This window comes from Manduca sexta, chromosome 26 (assembly GCF_014839805.1).
Source record: "Manduca sexta isolate Smith_Timp_Sample1 chromosome 26, JHU_Msex_v1.0, whole genome shotgun sequence".
Classification (NCBI taxonomy): domain Eukaryota; kingdom Metazoa; phylum Arthropoda; class Insecta; order Lepidoptera; family Sphingidae; genus Manduca; species Manduca sexta.
This window is the reverse complement of record NC_051140.1, coordinates 33,335-53,452: the sequence shown is the minus strand read 5'-3', so window position 1 is coordinate 53,452 and position 20,118 is coordinate 33,335. Positions and strand designations below refer to the sequence as shown.

At 45.1% G+C, this 20,118-nt stretch overlaps 1 protein-coding gene and 1 long non-coding RNA gene across 2 annotated transcripts in view; one reads left to right on the top strand and one right to left on the bottom strand.

Annotated features, from left to right (window-relative positions):
* The window catches only part of LOC115452644, a 49,349-nt gene that overhangs the window by 13,116 nt on the left and 16,115 nt on the right, over nucleotides 1–20,118 (top strand). The gene's annotated exons all lie outside the window — the stretch shown is intronic.
* LOC119190795 lies at nucleotides 18,081–19,420 on the bottom strand. The gene is made up of 2 exons (XR_005113111.1): nucleotides 18,821–19,420; nucleotides 18,081–18,646 (listed from the first exon to the last, which is right to left on the bottom strand). It is a non-coding gene; the product is annotated as an uncharacterized LOC119190795 (long non-coding RNA).

Below are 20,118 nucleotides of genomic sequence, written 5' to 3'. Positions count from 1 at the left end.
CCATTAAAAAAAAAAAAAATTTTAACATGATTTTTTGTTATTTTCTATTTGTTTGCTATTATTAGTCATAATCCTTGTATACAAAAGACTTTGATGTTCAATAAAATCGTTCTTTATCGTAATTTTAAATAAAATTACAGAGAAAGTATAATAATTTGTATGTGTTTCTTGAAACTCAGTAAAATTGCTCTAGTTTCTACAAAAGCAAACTTTGATCGGAACAGTTATTTTTTTATTTATTTGTAACATAGGAGAAACCAATATTTCATATTCAGGAGCCAGACTCAAAAATCGTGTTGACCGGTGTAAGCAGGCAGTGTACTCGGGCCTAGCTTGTTTTTGATTTATGTAAACGAGCTGTGTAGTTTCACTCTTAACAACTGTAAAATCATTTCCTATGCGGATGATACTGTTATACTGGCCCACGGTAAAAGTTGGATGGAAGCGAAGTCCTCTGCTGAGCTTGCTCTCAGGTCGGTCATGGGCTGGCTATCTAGCAACCTTCTTACTCTTAACCTTGATAAGACCGCATTTGTTACTTTTGGACCGACAAAATCTTGTCAACCGTCTACTAACTACAACATAATTGAACACAAGTGCATTTCTCTCAATACCGAACCATGTGACTGTGTTAGTTTAAATCGTATAGATCGCATAAAATACCTCGGTGTAGTTGTAGATAGCCGTCTGTCCTGGGTGAACCAGATTGACTCAGTTGTTTCACGTATCAGAAAGCTCATGTTGGTGTTCAAGAAATTACGGGGTATTGTTGATGGTTCTACTCTAAGGTCAGTTTACTTTGCTTTAGCCCAATCGATTCTCACTTACTGCATTACAATCTGGGGTAACTGCCCAAAAACTATAATGCTCCGTCTCGAACGCGCTCAAAGATCTTTATTGAAGGTGATGACCTTTAAACCTTCCCGCTCCTCTACACTCGAACTATATCGTGATTGTCATGTCCTATCCATTCGTCAGCTTTTCGTCTATCGTGTTATATTACGCAAGCATACGCAGCTTATTTTTGATCCTAACCTCGCCTCTAGGAAACGCCGACTGGACAAGGTTTGTGAAGTTGAGTTTAGAAGGACTACCTTCGCTAGTAAACATTTTTACTTTATGAGCTCTAAGCTATATAATGACGTAAATGAAAATCTCAATATATATGTTATGCCATACAGAAAGTGTAAAAAGGCTCTATTTGATTGGCTATTAACCCTCACCTATGCTGATACAGAGATGCTCTTAAGTAACATAATATACTAGCTTCTTGTTTCGTAAACACTCATACTCACACACACACACACACTCACACACACACACACACACACACACACACACACACACAAACACACACAGTCTTACATTCAACACAGTTTTCATTGTTAATTTTATATTTTATTTTGTAACGATTACCTTCTTTTAAATTTATTTATTTTAACTATTTATTTGCTTGAAATTATTATTCCTGTTCTTAATCATTTTTAACTATGTTCCTTTCGGAGGTGGGCGCTGTTAACTGCAACACAGTTAGAGTAACTAACTAGTGCAGTTAGCAACTATCCATCGTACCTATTTCATGTATGTCTTTTGGTAACTAATAAATATTATTATATTATATTATATTATAAGCAGTCACATACGAAAAGGTGGAATATAATTTGCCAATATAGAATGTACACTAATCACATTTTTGCGCGATAATATTACCTTAGCGCGCGTTCCCTTTTATATAATGTAGTTACAGCAGCGAGTGCTCTCCGGAGTCCTGCCGCGGGCGCGCTCTCTCTCGAGTACACGTCTCAGATCCCTCGTGCGACTCAACATTCGCTCTCGACGCTAATCACCAGCTCTGAGTATACAAGTGCAGTACAATTGGAAAGGCAACTGTTCGCAAACCGCATTGTTATGTGATAGCTGGAGGCGGGATTGTGGCCGTTTCAGGCACGTTTTCATCCTGGACAATCGAGTCCAGGATCTTGCCAAGTTCACGGGCCACACGCGCTGCCACTAGATCAGTGAAGCGATAACAATATATTGTCTGTAATTAGTGGAGCGTGATTCACTTCAGCTCACTGCCTCACGTGATGTCAGGGAAGTGCCGAGTAACACATTGGGTTGATAAAGTATCAAGGTACTGGTCGTTCGTAAAGCCCGACTCGGCCGTTATGTTCGCTTGTCCGGACAAATTAGACCGGTCGAGTTATAAATTATGGCGCGCCGTTTTTTATGCCCGTCGGTCAAAGCCGGCCGAACGGGCTTAAACCGGGGCTTTGGCATATAATATCTGATCGCTTTAGCTAACGATTGGCTGCAACGGCACAGTTGCTAGGAGACCAGTAACTCGCCCGGTACTGGTGTGTGAATGGTGACATTGTGCCGGAAAAGGTCAGCGACATCTCGTGGTGAACACACGTGGGTAGGTAAATGTCACTTTGCTATGTTAAAACTACACACGCGTAAATTATACTTGCAATATCTAAAAACTGGTTCCTTCTGATGACGATTTCCTCTTATTTAACCCACAAACTGATGTAATGAACAAGTTACTCGCCTGGCCAATGATTTACTGACCACTGTGTATACTGAAAAACCTGCCGTAGAGGCTCTCACGGACAAGTTGCACTACGGCGCTGCTAGGATACACGAAGCCAGAGCAACTCAGCAACAGCACATCTCCTTTCGTTCATTATATCTGGATCGGATAGACTGCCGAGTCTGGACAAAAAAACAACATATACGGTGCTGAAACAAACGCTCTGAGTTTGTATAGCGGTATTATAATGTTGGCAGCACTCGGCGAGTCCCTCTCGCAGACGCGTCGGGTGCGGGGCGAGTGCGCGCGAGCTCACCGCTCAGGTAGTGAACCGAGGGTTCAACGCACCGAACGCGCTCGCCACCGACCAGACAATATACTGACGCGGAGCGTGAACAACCGAAGAGCGACTAACAATTAGCAATCACATAGCTTTAGAGTAACGCAGTAGATAGTTTTCTTTTGAGCTCGGACAGGCAGCTTTCCGACTCGTTATGTAATGCGTCAATTTGAGTTCTTGCTGTCACGTTTCGTGAGACCAGTACTAGAGACGCAATAGATAACTTCTCTTATCAATATCTCGTTTTACTTGCAACAGCGCGATGTGCTTCTTGATTTCACCATCACCTTAGATGATAGGGTGCGGTGTTCTCTTCCATTAAGAAATCTATTTGCTACACGTTATTGTCACGACGTATCTGTTTGTTTCCCAATAAAATAACCGTCCTATGTAAACATCCGGGCCTGGAGCACCACCTGCCGGGTCTCATTCGACATGTGCGATGCGCCTCCCGACTCCCGCGGGAACTGCCGCGTAACAATACACCGGCCGACGCTGATTTCACACCGCAACGTGCATCAAGTACAGATATTTGGTATCGAGGCGGTGAGTCACGGACGCTTGGCACGGAGCACGCGAGGCGCGGCGGCGCTGCGCGGTGCGGTCAGCACCGACAGCGCTTGAACAACGGAAACCCGGATTAACAGCGCATTTGAGTTATAAAAATTCTACCAATGTATTTTTACGTACATTTTAAGTTAACAACTTAGACAATCAGGACAGGTCGCATACCTAATTCAACATGTTCGTTTATTTGTTGAGAAACCCGAACCAGTGGCTCGTTCAGGCGAGTCGCGACGCCGGGTCGGCCGGATGCACATTCCGCGTCGGTATAATTCCATCAACCGAGAGACACAGCATTTAAAGTTGATCAAAATATATTAGGACTGCAGTATATTTGCCTTCCAGTGTAAAGTACAGATAAGCCAAACAAACGTACCCGACTTTCGGGACGCCTACCAACCCTCGAGGCGGTGGTGCGGGAGGCCGGCGCGAGACGCCCACGGCTTGGACGCGCAGATCGATGGCCCGTCTGGCTGTCAGCGACATCACTAGCCTTCTTCCTGTAGGAACACGTTGCACTCGTCTCGATGAGATCAAACTTATCATGTCCTATTGCCACAGGTGTACCCGCGTAGTCTTCACAATTTATTTAAATAAAGCTCTAGTTACGCACGTTTTTTACGATGAAGATCATTATTTTAAGCGTGGCAATAAATAATTTATATTTATAATAATTAATGTAAATACACGTAGATTGGACGTACCACTTCTCTTGGTTACCAACTGATTCATTTTGTATCTCCATAGTCGACTATAATGCCAGAAATGGAATTGATGTTGTCACTTGGCTCGGCTTCCTAGAACATCACGTATAGGGATTGCAAAATCCATTCTGATAAGTCACACATGTATCAAGTATGTGTATGTTGACATCGTTAACATCTCGCTCAATCTTTGATCCTTCGTCTCCCCCGCCCCGCACGACCTCCCCCCTTCCCGGTCGGTCAAGGTCGGTGGGTACGTTTCCTGGCGACCTTGTGCGCTTCCTACAGTGCTGATTAATGTAATCCTCGGAGCAGGAGCCGGGCGCTATTCCTTTGTGCGGCGGCCGCTGGCGCCGCGCCAGCCGCCGCCCGCCAGGACGCCACTGCGACATGACACATGCGACGCTACCATTTCCGGGGTTAAGGCTTTTTATAGGTGTAAATTGATCCAACTACTTCTTTCTAATTTCAAGCTATTTTTTTATAATATTGACCGCACTGCCGTTATCACGAGCGCCGTAGTAGCTGAAGTTTTTCAACATTAGGAGGCGTAGAGAACGGCGCGGGGAGACGGTCTCACATCACATCAAACAAGATGAATTGCCTGTACTGTGATATCGAACACTGCCTGTTTTTGTGTGTTGTTTCTATGTTTTAACGATATTCTTATACATTGATTTGTCGATACGCCGCGCCGTGGGGTTACTTCGTGTTAGCGCAATCTGTATACACAGTACGTAAGACTTTTGAGCGCTCCGCTGCCGTACCTCACTTCAACACGCGTTCACATTGCGCGCTGCCAAAACGAACCCTATAGTCGTAGACATAGAGTTAACCATTGCTTACAATTATATTTTGACCTGAAAACCACAAAATCTCGTGGCGGACAAAAACTCCGCCGTACCTGATGAACAAAAAGCGAGTTTGGGAATCTCGCGTCGCTGTCTGACACGCTGCGTCAGAGCGAGAGGCAGGATGCGCCTTGTACCGCCGCGCAGAATCACGCCGAAGGGCGACTGTTCTTAGTACTCACAATAGACGAAGCAACCGCTACCTACAATAGCGCCAAGGATATCAGCCCGACACAACACCGCCCACGCGCTCTACTACACACATAATACTTATGAGTTCCGTACATCACTTGGTTCATGGCAATACTGGCGGGAATTACCCATAGCATAATGAATCAAATAGAAAGTTAGAGAGGTCTTGGAAAATGGTATAAAAAATGTGAAACAAAATAGCTATTGACGTAGATACCTATTGGATATTTTACGTCGAGTCGTAACGCCCGCGCCTCCAATATTTGCGGATCGCTGCAGGGCCGACACCTTGTCTGTGTTTCCACCGCCAGGTACACGGCGGAGGTTCGTGTGTTGTCTACCTGCTCCTATTGACCTGCCCATACATTTGTCTGTACCTTTTTGAGACTTTATCATCAGATTCAATGTAGCCGTTATAATTTGATCGTAAGGAATAATGTTTTTGTTTAAAATGTATTGCCAGTTCCCATTTTCACAACCATATAGTTTGTGTCCCAGTGCGATTTGATTGTGTGCGTCATGATATTATCATAGATCGCGCATGTACGTAGTGCCATTGAATGTTCTGTGACAGGGCGTGCGTGTTCATGTTCAAATATAATATTATGGCGTACGCACGCATGTTTCTATTGTGTGTTGTGTGATGTTTCGTGCCGCAGTGAGTCGGCACGGGCGCCGCGACACTCGACAGCGACTCCGACGCGTTCTCGAGCACTTGTCCAGCAGTCAGCGCCATTAGTTACACGACGACGGCGGTTCCGCTCCGCTCGATCACTTTCATCTGTCCGGCGAAAGTGTAGAGCACCGCGCGCCGCCGCACCGCGGACGCACGCGACACTAGTGTTCGCACTGTGTCGACACCTGAGCGGGGCTTAGCCTAATTAGGTAACAACTCTTAGTCAATTGTCTCACAGTCTATTGAATTCGTACCTACGTAACTTTGGGTAACGTCCTAGGTTATTTCAATATTTTAAGCAAGAGAAACACTCGTAAATTGTCGATATGGAAATAGTCTCGTTCCGTATCACGAAAGGGAAGTGAACGCGGCTGCAAGTGGGTGCAGTAATTGCGCCTGTCCCTAGAGGATACAGACGTGGTCTCGGCGTAGCGCCGGTTTATTGCAGCATCGCACTGCGCACCGAGCTGTGTGCAATAATCGCAGAGTACACGCCTGGCGGGTGCACTGGGCGTGGTGTGAGCCGCGCGGTCACAGGCCGGCGGGCGCGACGCACTGCCTCGGGTTACATCATGCGCCACGCAATGCCACGCAGGCCGGCAGACACGTGCATGCTCTCGCACATGCCCTCAGAGAGACAGTCGGTCTCGCTTTGACCCTAAAATATATGAGGCATCATGCGTGCGGCTGCCGAACGGCCTGGTGTCAACGGGCTTGTAAATCTCTAAAACAAAATAAAAAACCAATTTCAGTTTAGCAACGTAATTCCCAGTTCCTCTACCAATATTGAGCGGTTGTGTCTACTCGCTGTTAGGTTAATCCTAACCTCATGTAAATTGGAAAGGCGCAATGTTTGCTAGTGACATTTCACTTCCTCGTTGAGGCACGGGAGGAGCTGTCAAAAATGTCCACATCCGAGTTACACACATGTGCGCGTGGACATGCTGTCGAGTTGTTTGTATATAACAGGCACATGTAAACACTTTGGTACATTGCTAGCGTGTGTGTGTCGCGGAAGCGGCACTGCGCAAGGTCGCAGCGCGGCGCGGCGGCGCATGCGCACGATTTCACACGCACTACAATACAATGTTGCTTCATCGACATGTGGGTCACGTCATCGCGGCTCACCACTCTCGGAGCCGCAGCCACCACCGCGCGGTTCCAGAGAGCGGTGGCACCCCTCAACCCGTCACCCTACACGGCGACGAGATCGCCGCTGTCGCTGACACATTTTTTTGTAATTATGACGATTCTCCGTTGTAGTACTTATTATTAAAACTACCCTTTGGATATGTGCCGTGTTTTACGGACCGGCTCAGCGGGTTATGGCGCGTTGGCATTTGTCGCAAAGAAGCTTGCATTTCGCTACACTGAATCAATGCATCATCAAAAATCCTACTTTAAGCCATTTACACGTACAGCGGTACACGTATAGTGCAGCGTTTATTATTGTAATTAATGAGTATACCGATTTGACAAAATTTTAAACAATCTAAAGGCGCGGCGAGGCCGAAACGATCCCAAAGCTATAAAAAAAATTCAAAGTTAAAAAAAATTTAAAGGGTGTAGTCCTAGTACAGAACACACATACTGGTAGCACTGGCATAACAATATTTGAAAACATTTTTTAATATAAAAAGAGGATTGATTGGTTGTAAAAAGCGTCCACAATCAAGTATGGAAATGTTTATCAGCAATTAATATACAAAGTAGATTATTTGTCGACGTTGTCGGCTGATGAGTTTTGATTCGTAGATCTGTTCACCGCAACAACACGACGTGTTTATACACAAATGTTTACCGAGTGGATATCGGAGCCGCATTGTAGTGCCCGCGAGTGTGGACACAAAGAATGTGCGCAGTAACTAGTAACGACAACGCAGTTATCAGCCGTGGTGTGTGACCGCCGCGCCGCGCACGGCGTGCACAACACCGCCGGCTTTAATAGCGTTCGTCATATTAATTGATAAAGTTCTAGTTGAGCATTACAAAGTATCGCACGACACTACAGCGTGCTCATCGCCCTCAAGTCTCTTTGTGCTTTGTGTATAAGGTTATGACGGGGCATTTACCACAGGGAAGCAAATAACACGAGTGTTCCTCAACTGTCTTCAAGTTGATGATACATTATATTTTCCTCGACATGTCGTTATCTGGTAACGTTCAACGCCAGCGTTCTCTGGGACTAAATATAAAGCAAGTAGCAGGAAACTGCGTTACTAGCCTACGAGCAAACATTACTCATCTACCACTCGCGGTGACACGCATGTATGTAGGTACACGCCTCACATTATAGTGTGCGTACACTGCGGAGGTGATATACAATTTCATTGTGTGGTAGCTTTGTTGTTTGTTAAATGATTGGTGACGCTAAAATGGAATACAAAGTCTCGCTCACTATTAATTCCTTTCCCGGCCCTATTTATCAGCCGTATAACTTAAAAAACTTATCAGCCATGGATCCATAAACATAAGTCGTGACGCGTATTACATGATATTGCGAAATAGTCCATATCCTAGCCGTTTCATCCATTGAACAGAACAAATGAATAAACAAACAAACAAATTATTAATGTTTTATTTACATCTACGCAGGGATTTGCAACGCTACTCTAGCACTACCTTCCCTTTTGTTAACGAAAACGTGGTTTTCTTAAAATAAACGAAATATTCTGTCATGTAAATATTGTCGAAATATCCTCTTGCTGTGGAGAATGTTGTAAATGCCTATTATGGGTGTACATATCAGATAATAATATATTGTGTTATGACAACTCTGTCATAAGATATAAGAAATTGTAATTAGTGAGTAAGTAATATGTATACTGTTGGCGTTTCTATAAATAAATAAATAAATAAAATAAAATAAATAAATGGCCCTGAATGTGGCTGCAGTCGGTGATGTGTTCCCGAGCGCTGCGCCCCGAGGGGGGATGACGAATTAAAGCTATTAGAGGTCCCCGCGCGGGATTTGAACTCGACTCATGCTTGCCATAATGTAATTGTATTAGTAAAGTCGGCGCGTGTGCCGCGCACGCATCCGTCATCGGCCGCCTCTGGGGACGGCGCAGACTGTGCCCACGTTAGGGGTCGGGGCACCACACTAAGCCTTGACGTGGGAAGTTACGGTTACGTACGTATCGAAGGCCGCTAGAAGACACCGCCATATCTATCAATAGTATTGAGGAAAAGCTAGCTACGACAGGAGGACGAGTTATAATTATTATTGAAACAGCACGATAACTGCGGTTGTGCAGTGCAGCACTCTCGAGAGGCGCCAGGCGCTGGCGAAACGCACGCAGCTCCGTAATTATTGTTGCTACACGAGGAAATTTGCTGTACGGCGCAACTCCGCCACGAGCACGCGACCTTTGAACGGAGAGCGCGCAGCGCCCACGCGTAGGCCTTTCAGAGTATGCGGGATTGTACTAAAAGACCTCATCGCTTTTTTAAATTTATCTCAAAAATGTACTAATAAGAACAAAGCTTTTTTTTTGGCATGCCTACAAATGAGTTATTTTGATTGGTTCATTCTCGGAATCGGATTGAAGATTGAGATTGGGATGGTTTAATAAAAGCTGCTGATAGGTGATATCATTAAAAATCTGTAAAGAGAAATTATTGCAGCGTGGCTTCCGTTTTGTGCAACTGGTACAAAACAAAGGCGTCACCACACCCACGCGCCAAATTTCACTTCGAGTTGCGGAAAGTGCAGAACTGCTCCGATCCACGGTACTGCGCGTGACCAACACCTAAGGATAGTGACACACAAACTGCGTAAAAGAAAGTTAATTAATTCCTTGTCAAACCCAAATATACTGTAAACAATTGACGTGTATCTTGGAAATAGATTCTGTTCCAAATTCTAATCTACAAAATATGTTTATAAATAAACATAAGTGATATCTGTATTCGGACACCGTGCGACTAGGTTCAGCGCGGTCGTGTTATATCGCGCGTGTCGGATAATTCGCGCGTCCTTGTGCGCACTCCGCTGCTTCTCGCGGGCGGAGGTCTGTCCGCCAATCGGCGACCTCGCGGCCGGCGCTATCTGATTAAACGCTCTGTGTCGACTGCAGACAAGCCCCCGCACCGCTTGTTGAGTCGTCTTGAGAACATTCTGGACTTGATGTTATAAAGAACCTCTAAAATATTATCAATTACGAGGCAACTCACTTTACCTTAGATTACGGTTTGATTGTAGTCGAAACAGCGTCTTCCCTTAGACACCCCTACTCAAAGCGATATCCAAAGACTACTCTGGTTAAATCGCTTGTTTGTCACATTCAGGCACATAATATCGATAGTGTTGAGGTATAGGCTATCTGTATGTGCCGTGTGGGGGTGCGTGTGCCGGCAGCGCGCGCAAGTGTTACGAGGTCGCGCGCTCGTGTTCGTCTGTTCACACGCGCGCGGGCCGAGGATACAGCCACCAGCGCCGGCTGCAGTGCAGGCCTGTAGTGCCCACCAGGAGGCAACTGTTCGGATCGACTGTTCATCTTGTAGTGTATTCACACGGTAGGTTGCATCTCTTGACGATCTCCACAATTGGTATCGGTAGACATCGTAACCGCAATTCCCCCTTTATGGACGGCGGTGTGCACTTAGGTAGCCTTTTACAAATCGTATATGCTCGTATAAAAATCACCCGATATAGTTCTTACTATCAACTTGTGTAACCCTCACGGTGGAGAGATAATAGGCGCTCAAATCCGTCGCCACTGTATACATAATGCAGCTCGTATCGATTGTGCCGTGGGTCGGTATGTGCGCTCGCGTCACCACTCACAATAACTTCTGTAAACTTGAATTCACGCACCGATGGCGCGACCTCTGTGCGAAACTACAACACCGGCATCTGCTTGATGACTCGACGCGTTTCATACTTTACTTTTCTTACAAACTTATTTCGCGTAGACTGTATGAATGATCGTCTCCCGCTAGATAAGAACCTGAACCTACCTTCTAACGGGCAGCGAGTTGTCGTCCTTGGATAACTGTGCCCGTACCTTGTCGATAATTCATAATCAGCCGGTGTGTGCGAGGGGCGCGGGGGCGAGCGAATCGCAGTTCGTCAGCCGGTAACGCTCCCAGCGGTGACGCATCATCGTCGCCGTTGCGAAACTCGGTGAAGGTTGGCAGTGGCTGCTGGCGAGGCTGTTCGGGACACGTGGAGCCCGCGCGGGGCTGTGCGGGGAGCGCTTCGGCGAAACAGCCAGCCGCGCGCGGTCACGGCCGCCGCTGTGGCCGCGCTGTTGTGTGCTCTAATGAACCGCGGCGGCGCCGACCATCGCCTCAATGGACTCATTATGTTCCACGATCGAAACGCATTATACTTTAATTTATTTGTATTGTGTCTAATTGTATAATACAATAAATTAAGTGAACTATGAATGTTACATTAACATGCCCGTGTGTAAACCAAATAAATATTACCTGTATTCACATCGATTAAATTCCCCACGGTTTTGTGAACACAGGAGCAACGTCAGTATGTCATGTGTTATGAATTAGGTTCGACATTTTACGAAACTTACTCAAGAATCTACGGTCTCGTGTAATGTGTGGCCTGAGAAGAGTTTAAGAACTTGTTAGTTATTTCTTGTTTGGATTCATAAAGATAGTTCATGGTCTATACAGAATGATCTGCCTGTTAAGAGCTGCTCAAGCATGACAGTCGCGTCACCTCGTCCCGCACAGCGATGCTGCCGACGCGGTGCCTCGCGCAGGTGACTCCAGTTCTACGGCATGTATACATTTTCCATAGATTTATTGATAGATACGGCCAGATTGTCAGTTTCGCCTGTAGCCTGCACAGGGCATGCATATAGTTGGTAGGTAATGTTAGTTTTATTCAGAACATTACCTACCCATCTGCTTACCCTGTGTCAGTGAGATTCACATACTGTTCGCGTCTCACTTTTTCGTTGGCCAATTGTTAAGGTCCATCCATCTATCCATATATTATGTTACCTTAGTGTGTCCGGTCCACAGTATTGTTATAGTAAAAGCGACCCGCCGCGCCGCGCGCCGCGTGACGTCATCATACGTTAGTATTGTTTCATGTTTGTGACAATAGGCATTCGTAGTAAACACTAAACACGGCGCAGCAGTGAAGAGGGTCTTTTATTGTCGTATCAAACATGACCAAAGAGAATCTTTTCGTGAGTGATAACCACCGCTCAGCCTGAGTGCTAGAGAAATCATAGCTAAGCAAAGCTAGCTGCTGAGTCGAGCGGGCTCAGTTGTCGCTGGTGGGTCCCGGGGTTGTTGTTTCGAGTTGAGGACGGAGCGTTGTGAAGTGGTCGTGGCAGGCGCGGGCGCTCCGTGCCTCGGCGCGGTGTGGACGCGCGGCGGCGTGTGCAGTGAGTAGCGGGCACTGGGCATGCGCGGCGCGGCGGCACAGCTGCGCGTATATTTGTAAACAAGCCGTGACGTCACCCGCCCGCGCCGCACACCTACACGTGACCGCGCGCACACGTGCGACACTAGCGCGGCGCGGCGGCGGGGGGGGGGGGGGGGACGAGTACACTCGCGCACTTACCTTCTACCGCCGACATAAACATTGCGAGCGCGCGAACTTCTAATGTCGTTACTGAACTTTATAAATTCATTCGTCCTAGAGTCGACATTATGCCACGCGACATATTGCATGCATGTCGTAATATACTGTCTACGGATATACATACAACATATTATACCCGCGGGCACAATTAACTAAACAAATGAACATGAAAACGAGGCGAGCCGGCACTTGTGGTGCCGACTGTACCGCGATGTCAACTCCAAGATGGCGACCACAGGTTCTCGATGAATAACTGTTGAATCAAACTCGTGCATGCGCAGTACAAGCGACACAGAACCACAGTGTTACACACATACGACACGCTTCTGCCGAAGGACAAAAGGTTTAGTCACTCGACCTGTTTATATGTAACGTGTCGCGCCTACAACAATAATATGAACACACCGCGCAGAACATGGCACTTTCGCACACTGTCGCGAAAGTGCGCCGACTTTCCGCCGAGATCCGTTTCACTTACAGTTTCAGTGCGTAAGTAGTGCATCGCGTGAAGGCGCGGTGGAGTCATGTTGTAGCGCCGCAGCTAATCGTGTACGAGTATGCTCTGATGCGATGAACACTCTCTGAAATATTCACTTTGCTGTTGTGCCAGCATATTGACGGACAAAAATGCGGACAAATTATAACTTTTTAACGTGTAAAACTAGCCGGTTTGAGATCTATATTTTAAGTTCGAACTTAAGCAAAAACGTCGGTTAAAACTGTATTCGCTTCCATTCATTAGTTTTTGCGTGATGCATATACCAACATACAAACAGACAATAATTGTAAAAACTGTTGTTTTGGCTTCTTTTGCTCTAATAAAGTCACCACATTTTAGTTTTTATTCAACATGTATACATCTATATCTATAATTATCTATACATCGGCCTGTTTTAATTGTATTATGTTTAGATACAGGTATAATATTCAGTTTGCGCCGTACTTTGTTGTAATATTCATAGCCGTTAGCGTGGATCGTGGACGAGGCGCGGCGCGTTAGTACCCGGCGCTGTGTGGCTACACGAGCACTTAGCTAGAGGTTGTCTGGAAGGCATCGCGGATGCAGATCGCGTCACCGCGCCGGTGTGTGATAATATCGCATACGTTACAACCGATCAGTATCGTAATGTGCAACTTGTGTACGGCGGCACGTAAACAAAAACATTACACGGATCAAATTTACTGAGGCGACTCACAAAACGTGCCTTTCGTAATACCAGTGAGATTGCCGAAGTCACTGCGTCCCTCCAGTGCCTGTTGCTCCCCTTCAATTGCAACCGCAATGTCCTCGAGCCGTGTTGGAGCTCGTCGGCGCCGGTGATCACACCTTCAACGTAGAACGCGTTAATATCGATAAATACGGATATTCATTGCTGAATGTGTGAGTTATTGTTCAAATAGCATAACATTAAAATGAAACGTGTATTGTTTTTATCGTAACTCCAATGACCGATGTCGACCTTGGTTGCTATGCGGTGCCTATCGCGCAGTGCCCGCGCGCAGGTGTGGAGGCCGTGGCGCGAGGAAGTGTCCGCGCGCGGCTCGCTGCAGCGGCTTCCATCGCGACCTCCGCCTGAGATTTCGTATTCTATGCAAAACGATCAAAAATCGCGTTCGCCTTCACATCTCCAGCGAGCTGAATGCTGCCATCTCTTCCGTCACCGTCGCCCTTGCGTGCTTCCTCTACGTGCGACCGCGACGGGGATAATACATTATCATGCCGAATTTTACAATAACACGCAAGAGTTTTACTATTTTGGTGCTTAACTACAGACACATAGAGAAGATTTTAGTTTGTTGGCAAAATAAAACCGATAAAAGATAATACGCCATTATTTACACGTTACTAGCTCAATGAAATAGCACTTATGTCAATGGTGGTAAAGTTAAAATTACGATGAAAGAGTTTTTTTTTCACAAACTTTGGTTCGAGATGAAAAATACATGCGTGTGTTGGTCAAGGGATATTGAACTCAATATGTAATGTGTTAGTGTCGTATTTAGAGTAGGGCGTCGGAGAGGGGTAGCGGTCCCGGGCGACGGGTCGTCGACCGCGCGCCCTCCGGCACCGCTGAAGAGCCGCTCGCGTGGGCTTTTCCAATCCCATGTGAAGGTATACATGGAGTGATTTCTTCATTTCCCTATGCCGCCACTGCACATTGCACAGCACATTAAACAATACAAATCACAAGATAGATAGAACCGGTACACGTTACCACAAACCGCCAGTAAAAAAACATATTTGCTTGAAAAACCATTACTGCTGATCAGAACTGAATTATGTCTAAACTCATTATTATTAGTAATAAACAACAGAAATGGGACCAAATATCGTGATCAAGGTATATTGAGAGGCGGAATTACGAGTCCGCGCCCGAAGTAGAAGAACTGGCGACAGTGTTGTAAATACGCGCTCGGTTCAGTCATCAAGGAATTGTTTTTGGTATCGGTGGCGTCGCGCAGCTAATCTTATAACACTATAAACACATCGTAGGAGCACGTAAAAACGTGATTGCACTACCGTTTTGCGAGGATTATTTCATCCTTTGACTTGATTGGGTTGATCCCAACAGTACTTGAGTACACTACACAAGTGGTAAAATACGTCATAGCGATTTGTTATGAGTCGCGACTTATGATGAGTTTCCTTGCGAAGTCGGCGTATGTGCGCGCGAACATCTATTCAGGCAGATATGCGAGTGTGTGGTCTTGTACACAATAAGAGTGCGCAGGAGTAGTTGCTCGGATGTGGCAACACTGGCCGCAGCCGGCGGCCGCGCCGGAGGCCGAGTTTCACAAGCGCCCGCGCCGCGAACTTGGCACCGATATTTTTTCGGCCGCGCTGACCCCAAGCGAGATACTTACCCGTTAACTTTTAAATGGAGCGCTGCTTATTGGAGTGGAAACTGCTCAATTAACATTTTTTTATTTTTCTTACAACACCCCAACACTTCGTATACCCACCACACCGGTTCAGTCGCTAAGGTAAAATAACTGTGCCCTCATTCAATGCAAATAAAATATTCTGAATCTGAAGATTTTTATACATATAACAACAAGCGGCTCGCCCGATGGTTCGTGATCATTGCTCACGAACGGAGATGATTCCCTGAAACGAGTGACCGCGGGCCCCGTGCTACGAGGTCGCTGTTAGTGCGGTCGCATCTCATTTACATGGAGGTTGGGACCGTGGGCCTCCGTGCTTGACGTCCCTGGCTCGTGGCTTATATTTAGTGTAAGGCCGGGATTATCGGACACATATGTTGATTAATATAAAACTAAATATATTGAATCAAGCTAACGTGTGTGACGCGCGGATCATAGGTTAACAATTAGAGTCGAGTCTTTGTTCCGCGTCGGAACGAGTTTTTTTGGCGGTTAGCGTGTTACACTCGAGCAGGAAGTGAACTCGGCCGGAGCTCGTGTGGCGGAGTCACGAGCGGCGCCGCGCACCACACACGATCTGCGCGGTACCGACATCAGAGCTGGCCCACCACCTGCCTGCAACAGCCACGCAGCGCTGCAATCAACTATTGCACTCTCTGTCCACGTGAGGTTGTACGCTTGAGGCTCCTTTGTATCTGTTGCATTGTTCGAGCACTTTTATCAAGCGCGACACAACCGTGTGGCAATACTAGTACAGTTCAGTCCCCCCGGACACGTTATCAGTCGCGTGCGGCGCGTTATCAGCGCTTATCGCGCGTCGAACGCGCGCTACGCGTACGAGCTAACGGAGAGGAAGGCGGCGTATCGGCGCGGCTTGCACTCGTAGAATAGCTAAGCCGATGTGTGATTATTCCGGAGTTGTAATTAACAGTCATGTAGCGACTTTTATCGTTCGATTGGCCTGTAAATATTATCTGCAACTGGATGACAACCTCCCATTGAATGAAAGGCCTGTCTACCAACACCAGCTGCAGTACCAAGAAGTACGAATCGAGATAATATCCGCTCAATAGGCTCACGTCTCGCGGAGCATAAGCATATGTGACGTAGAATTCTGTCCAAACTCAGATGTTATTGTCATACGACTACTTCGTGTTTCCGATACGTGGTCCGGTCGCTGGTGACCGTTGGCATGTGTGATTGTCTGAAAATATGTAAAAGAGTGCCAAGTTGTGTTTAAAATACAAACAGCGCGGAGGCGTCGTTAAATATAGCTCTATAAGGTGAGTAGACTGCGTGAGGCATCCGGCCGTCCGGCTGTGACCCTGCGCGAGATGAAGATAACGTCCACGTGCAGCATCACCACTGTAAAGCACGGGAAAGCGACAACGAGGCGGATGCTAGCGTATAATCGCGTATAATAGTATTTTAAATATAGCCTTAAGCTATATTGAAAATATTGGGTGAATTTAATATTATGGAAGAAAAGAACACTCCCATATAGAGCACGCAGCGCGTTTCGCTTTTTTTTAATAAACCCTATTGAATGTTAAATGATAGCGCAATAAAGGCAATACAAAAGAGTATGTTTTCCTACGCCTAAGGTAGACGTTAAAATTCGTCCCTGTATGTGGAGTACGTCATCACACGTGTCGCGTGACATTAATGCTTTGTTAATTGATATCATACCGAAGCAGTGGCCCTACTTCGAAAAACGAACACCGAAACGTCGTTCCGAAACGAAGAAACGACGAAGTTCGGATTTAACCGTACTACCAAATTACTTCGTATCCGTCATAGTTCCTTTCGGAACCATAAACAAACGTTCGAATGAAAATATTGTGTCGGATTAGAGATGTATATCTTCAAAACCGTAAATTTTACCTATTATAATATTCTTGTGAAAAAAACATATAAATTGAATGTCTAATTAGGTTTTCTGTAATATAACTATTATTTCATAACTCTAAATATTTATTAGATACAAAATAACAAATATTTTTGCTGATTTTGCAATCTACGGTCTTATTGCATTGTGTTTTAATCTGTGGAATATTATAATTTTTGACAATTGATGGACATTGACAAGTTGACTGGCGAAAATCACAACAAATTGGAATTTAACTCTTGGTCTCTCGTGGCTCGCCGGCGAGCCAAGACAGCTACATGACATTTGCGTGTGTCACGGGATTATAACCTTATATATTACATAATATATACTACATAATAAGGTTATTTTTCCGTAACACGCCTAGCTGTCAATGTTTGCCGGCAAACATTCAGCTACCTCACGGGTTAAATTTACAAGTAAAATTTATTTATTGTATTGGTAAGTTTATTAATAAAATGTTATTTATTCGCTTTAAACAAATATCTTTTCAATTGCAAAGGCAGTTTGTGTAATAACAAGTAAATTCCTTGGTTTGATCTATTAAAGAAATCATTAGTTTTGCCCATCGATATACACAATGGTTTTACGGTAAAATTTATTGAATCTTTCTGTGAATTTTATTATTTTTCATCCCAGTAGGAATAAGAACCCATATATTTATGTACCATGTGTTAGGATGTTTACAATAAACAATGAACATTTTTCTTATGATTCCACCTAACAGTTTCAAGGAGAGTACGACGACGAGTGCGCCCAGCGACACAGGCGGACCTCTAATCGGGTCCTTCGCATTGACTGAACTGAAAAAAAGAAGTACTGGAGGGGATTTTGAGAGAGTTAAAAGAAATGAATAAAAAATTAAAAAAACGAATACAAAAATGATTGTAATAATGTTTTATTTTCCGATAACATATATTTGGTAGTTAATCTTCCATGCGTGATGCAGTGTTGGTTATGGCAGCTCTAGCGAGTTAGTAGTTGTTTAATTATTTGATTCTGAAACAAGAAAACATATTATGTTTAAAGTCTAATAAATTCAAAGTCATAGGCACTTTCTACAAAGGATGGCATAAAATTCATAAGTTTTCTAAGGGTTATATGAGTGCAGTCAATGCACCCACATATGCCTGGAATTACATATTTATGAAAAAATGAGAAATTATGAATGGCTTGTTTAACCTAAGTAAATAGAGTGTTTAAATTTATTTTAAATTAAAGGCTAATGTTATGTGGATGACACTTAGGTACTTTCTAAGAATTGATGATTAATATCTATTAACTCACTATTCTTTAATAAGAGTCCTTTCTTGTCGGTTTTGTGGAAATTTTATAAATTTAGTCAATATATGAGGCTGACTCAGACACTTGCCTGAGGCACTCAGAGACTGTTTGCTGGCCCATGGACCCATCTATACTTAGTTCCACAGCTCCCTAACATCTCCTGGAATAAAAATGTAGCGCAGTCAAAATATGAAATTGACAAATATTATATACATTTTAGTACAATGCATCAAAAAACAAAAACAAGATCATTTACACGTTAAGAATACTACATATACTAATACCAGCTAGGTTCTTGAGAAAGGTAGAAAGTAATATTTCTTCTGTAGCTTACCTTAGTGGTAGTATCAATTCCCCGTATATGTGCTTTGGAGGAATTAGTGGAACTATATCCTCGCAGATGGTTTCAAAAAGGGGTGGCAAAGTCCTATAAGTTCTTACAAATTCCATGTTACGAAGGTTTTACGCAGTTAGAGACGCTTTCAACTTCGCCCAGCACTTTCCTATCGCAACAATTCTTCACACAGGAGTTATTGAGCAATTTTAAAACCTCTGAAGTACCAAACGAAAATCAAACGAAAGGATTAGAGCTTTCGTAAAATTGACGCTAAGATCCGAACGCAGAAACGAAGTATTTTATGTCAAATGTGTTTTCATAGTGCGGTCGACGAAAGTAAAAATGTCATAAGTGTCAAAATCCGATTACGGATCCGTCGTCGAATCCGTCATCGGATCCGTAACACTTCGTAGTAAGAAAATGTACGATCCGTCATCCGAAACAACGGATTTCGTTTTTGAGAGTAGACTCTCTGATCCTACGTCGATGTTCAAGCGTTTCATGGTTTATCTATGCTCTGCCGACGAGCGTGTGCCGAGAGTTCGAGACGCGACACTCATTAGGGCAAAGTATTACCGGCACTATCAAGTTTAAAACGACCGCTGCGAACTAAGCTGTATACAAGTTTTATTCGGTAAATGTCATGTGGCTTTCGCGGTTGACCATTCAGTGAGGTAACATCTAAATTCCCAGAACCATGAGGCGGTATTGGGAAGGCCTTGGCATTAATTATTCGCTATGAAACTACATGGTCGCCGAGTCGCAAGCGGAACGGTCTCTTTGTGATATTTGCGACAATCGGCGAGTTTCCTTACATTCCGGCGGCGTATTGTGTCGGCTCGCGAGGTTGCGACACTTGGCGAACGGCGAGCGCTACGGCTTCCTCGAAGCCATTCAGCGGCTACTCCCGCGAGCGCTGCTCAGCCGCGCTCATTGTTGCGCCGCGAACAATCGCGCTCAAACACCGCGCCCGAGGAGACTGGACCGACTCCCTCGAGCGCGCGGTGACGTAACCACGATACACCTCGCGGAACAAAACACCATCCGTCCTTGTGGATATAACATAATATGATGCTGTATGAACATATAACTACATTATTCTTAATATGCGTCTTTATGTGACAACTAGGACAAAGTCGTTTCTTCATGTGCGAGGTTCACATCGCAAAACATAAGGCGTATCTCACACTGCGATGCGATGCGTGGCGATTCAGATTTCTACACCGCGTCAGTGTTACAACGTTCCCGAGCGGAGTAGCAGTCCAGCGGCGCGGCGCGTCGTGGAGTAACATTGG